The sequence below is a fragment of the Bombus pyrosoma genome, linkage group LG16 (genome assembly GCF_014825855.1).
Source record: "Bombus pyrosoma isolate SC7728 linkage group LG16, ASM1482585v1, whole genome shotgun sequence".
Lineage (NCBI taxonomy): Eukaryota > Metazoa > Arthropoda > Insecta > Hymenoptera > Apidae > Bombus > Bombus pyrosoma.
Window position 1 is genome coordinate 293629 of NC_057785.1, and position 5180 is coordinate 298808.

Below are 5180 nucleotides of genomic sequence, written 5' to 3' on the forward strand. Positions count from 1 at the left end.
GTACAGCAAAAGACTTTCGTCGACGCATAGATTTTCGTAAGGTGCAAATGACTGCGAAAAGGAAACCTTTAATTTACCGATTACTGGTCGTATTTTTGCTAAAGGATCGTCACTTGCTGTATTATTATCGTTAAAGTGCAACATTTGTGATAATACCATGTATCGATCTCGTGTCATTATTTTGCGAAAAATATTGTTTCTCAACAGTACGTCCGTAGACCAGTATTCTTTCAAAGACAGTTTCTTCGAACGCGGCATTACCATTGAAATGCATTTATATTTATCTCACACAAACGTAGTAGTATTACTTCTGCGTAGGTGTTCGGAAAAATTGACAAACGCATATATGCGTCCTTAGTCCACACCGATAGCTTTCGTCAGACGCATATATGCATCCATAGCACTCTAAGGGTTAACTACATGTACACACATATAAAATACTATTGAATAAAGAAAGACTCTATGCTACATAATAAAATAAACGAAGCAATGATAATACGTATTCTAATGAATTAGTAGATATAGAAAATGCAATATAATATAAACCTATTAATAAACCGACACGCGAATGGAACTAGCCGCGAACCGATCAAATAAATCAAGAATAAGAAGGATTATATACGACGAATTAGTAAAACAGAATAAATGGAACAACTGGAAGATATACTACAATCAATTAACGAAGATGAAATATGTAAAATACAAAAATAAAAATAATATCATTAAATAAAACCAACTAATAAATCGAACGAATCGCGAATCGACCGAATAAATCAAGAAATAAGAACGATCATATACAACATAATATTAAGGAAGTATAAATGGAACAATAGGAGGACACACTTTAATTAATCAACAAGTATAAAATATATAAAATGATTGAATAAAACTATTTAATAAACTGAACGAGCCGCGAACTGACCTGATGAATCAAAAATAAGAATGACTACGCACGACATAATAGCGGAAGGGAAATAATTGAAACAGCAGGAATACATATTTTAATTAATTAACAAATACAAGAAATAAAATAGATAAAATATGTACGACTAAATAAATCTGTTAACAAACCAAGTGATTAAGAACAATTAACACCGCGGCAAACTTGGAGAATTACTACATACGGAAATATTACTATTGAATACAAATACATATGTAACCCACATTAAATAACTAATAACCTAGTAAACATTAAAAATAAAATACTCAATACTATATAACATTTTAACAAATTTGAAGAATTCCAACACATAGTCGCCCTGGCCATCCAACACAAGGTCGCCCTAACCTTCCAACACATAGTCGCCATGACCATCCAACTCAAGGTCGCCCTGACCTTCCAACATCGCTCCGATAGCGTTGCGAACTACACCCCGCTGGGTGTTATAGCAAGTGCTACTGATCTTCCGAGATCGGGGTACTCACATCGTCATGGTCGCTGTTGTTGCCATCACTACAGACATCCAACCCAGCAGGAATACAACTATCTGGCATTTTTCTCAATCTATCATGACTGTATTTATATGGTCGTTTGCCGTCTAATGTTTTTAAAATATACCTATCTCCTTCCAGAATTTCTGCTATTACAAATGGACCTCTAAATTTTGGATCTAACTTAGTTTGGTTCCTTTCCTCGTTTTTGCGTAATACAAAATCACCAAGATTACCTAACTACTATAGCTTTAATTTTGTCAAATCTATCTTTATCACATTTAGCGCTATTCTCTATATTCTCTATTGCTTGCTATCTTACATCGGAGATATCTACTTATCTTTCGTCAATATTGTCGGGTAGCAATATCCGGATGATCTTACGATTTTACCGGTTAGTGCTTCTAACGGTTGCGGTTGGTGGTCAATTCAAGGACATATATTTCCCCAATCGCGTCTTGCCACGGCCGCCGGATCGTTTTTATTGTTGCAAACATGTTCTTCAGTATGCCCATAATACGCTACACCTGTCCATTGGCCCTACTAGCACCGGTTGCTATTGAGTGGAGTTTAATCATTTTTACTTTGACAGAAGTCTCGAAATTCTTTATACGTAAAACATCTCCCTTGATCTACTATTATCCGGCAAGGACTGCCGAATGAAAGTACAGCCGCTTTAATGGTATTAAGAGAATCTATCTTACGCGTATGGTGTAGGTATACGAATTTAGTGAAACCATCAACCAAAATAATAACATATCCTTTCAAATCACTTTTACCGCTTAACTTGTCTGTTACATCTATGTGAACTGTATGCCAAGGTATGCTGGTCTTAGGTATAGGATGTAGTTGGGCTTGTATCTCACCTAAACTTGCCCTAGAAACTTCTCGATGCATACTATCAACATTGAAAGCTCGTAAGTAAGCCCACTACCTGTAAACCCTGTTATTTAAATTCACTTTATTGCTAGATGCCTACGAAGAATTACAGTCGATAACAACAAGAAATCCTCGTCCATGTAAATAGTATCGGAAATATTTGACGACGTTTACGACTCCTATTGTCTCTAGTTCATATGAATGGTACCTGGATTCTGTAGGACAAGTTCTTTTACTATAACATTCTACTACTCTGTCTTTACCTTCAACCTTACGCATTAAAATATCCCCATGTCCGAGCTAGCATCAATAGGTAATTCTATAGGATAATTAGGGTCGAATATCGTTAACACCGGCGCGTCAATCAAGACGGAAATTACCTTTTGCCTTATCCTTTCGTATTTCTCTGTCCATGTCATGATTTTGTTACTGGAGGTAAGTGTGTATAGAGGTTTCATTATTTGTGGAACTTTAGAGACGAATTTTCGAAAATAAGAGGCTAGACCTATGAACTCTCTGAGCTGTATGACGGTCGTTGTTGCAGGTAAAGAACTCAAGGCTCGTATTTTACCAGGGTTAGAGCGAACTTCTCCGTTTTGAATTACATATCCAAGATAGAGTACCACTGTCTTTAGAAAAGAGCATTTAGAACATTAAAAGAGAATCCAGCTGTTACATAGGTTTTTAAAACGTGTCCCATCTTTCTAAGGCTTGATCTATCGAGTCGGCAATAATTAGGACGTCATCCAGTAAACAACAACGTACAAATAGGCGAGGTCGTCTAAGGCATTGAGAATGGCCCTCTGAAAAACGGAAGGTGCATTTTTCAACCAAACGGCATTATTAGGTACTCATATTGTCCATCGGGGTAACGAACGCTGTATATTCAGTCGAATTTGGATGAATGGGAATTCGATGAAACCCGCTGGTCATGTCCAGGCTAATAAAGTATCTTTCCTTTGCAATCTCGCGATTTGATCCGCAATAAGAGGTAGAGAATACCGATCCGCGACCGTATTTTTACTTAGTTCTCGAAAATCTACACATAATCTATCTGAGCCGTCTTTCTTCTTCGAGAGTAACATGGGGCTCGTAAACGGTGAATTACTAGACCTTATGATTTTTACTCGAATTAATTTGCTTATTCTCCCACGTACTATTCTGCGCTCTTGCTCGACTTCTTTGTACTGTGATGTTAGGATCAATTAATCGTATTTCTAACTGGCCTATATTTACGCGAGTACATAGGAAACCCGTAACGAATGAATCTTCGAATTTTTCGAGAAGAGAAATTAATCGACTTTTATCGTCACATAAGTGTCAGCTTAATTAATATCAATCTCGTTATCAGCGATTTTATTACAGACATTAATTATTTTTGTTCTACACATAGCGAGGCTATTTTGCATAACCTTACGTCAGAACCTTGACTTAAAACTTCACGGTCAATAACTATATCATATTTTAAATAACTATCGGCAAGGACATGAGAATTTATCCACAATGTAGAACCATTAGTACATACAATGGACAAGATTTGAGATGTACGTTTAATACGAATATTTCTTATTCCTCGTTTTACTACTATATCAGTCGTTCTTTTGTCAGAAAATCTCAGGACTACGGATTCTTTAATTAGTGGACACTCGGCTCCAGAATCGGAATAAAATGGAAACGACTCACCCAGATGACTTGATCTACCAGTTGACGCTACCACTATGTAGAAGTTGGTTCGACGCTCGTTATTGAAACTATAGTTTCCTCTCAGGCGCTGCTTTGTAAAGAATTTTCTTCAATAATCAGATTGACAGCTGCGCACCATGCAGCTGAGTCGGGGCCAGCAGTTTCAGGGTTAAAACGCGGTAGCGAAAGATTTTTAGGTTCCGTATACGATTTTCGTATAAGCGACTGAATTAACTTGCGCACGATGGTCGTCAGCTCTTGCACTGTTATAATCAGCACTGATCCCACTTCTGATGTCGGAGAAGGATTGGAAGTATGGGCGTCTGATGAACCTTCACTCGAATTAACCATCGTGGATAGGTATTCTAGCCGATCGTTATGGGTACCGAGGTGATGATTACAAGAAGTTACAGGTAATGACGGCAATCGGACAAACGAGAGGTCGATGACAATGAATTTAGGTTCGATACGAATTCACGGCCACGGGAAGACGAATCCGATATGATACACGATCCTGGTGTGACTCAACGTACAAGTCGTAATGACTCTCTCAATAAGTAACTCCATAACTTTTTCGATACCTAATTAGCTCCCAGTACAAATGGAACTGCCCTTATATAGTCCTCTCCCCACCTCTCGGATCAATCTTCGTTTTTAAGGAGAGCTGCATAATTATTCCATATCTCTGTTATTACACGTCCCTCCCGTGACCGTGGCTACGTTCGGTGACTCGTTATGTCACTTCGAGCACAAGCCCATAGTCATAAACTCCGAGTACACATAATCGGATTAGCATCTTACAACTATTTCCTATTTTTATTGCTTAAGGATAGCTACAATAAAAGTCCGGGCTAGGGAATTGGGGGTTTTCCCAATCACTCTAAAAGAAAGGCCCCGATGTCCTTTCATCTCATATATATATATGTCGGATTCACATTATGATTAGGGTTGGGGTTAAAGGGCGTGAGACGAATCTTCGTTATGGTTAGACTTTGTCGTTATGCAATAGAGAAGATATTGACTAATGCAAACACGATTGTTACAGATATCGACAAGTAACCGTGGTAATTAGATACTCGAGACGCTAGTGACAATGATTCTAGGTTCGATAACGAATCCACGGTCAACAGGATAACTCTTTATTAAACGTAAAATACTTTAACACGCAAACACGTTTAATGGGACGC

At 37.8% G+C, this 5180-nt stretch overlaps 1 protein-coding gene across 4 annotated transcripts in view; it reads right to left on the minus strand.

The window, feature by feature from the left end:
- LOC122576782 overlaps positions 1-5180 on the minus strand; it is a 27420-nt gene that overhangs the window by 12726 nt on the left and 9514 nt on the right. The gene's annotated exons all lie outside the window — the stretch shown is intronic.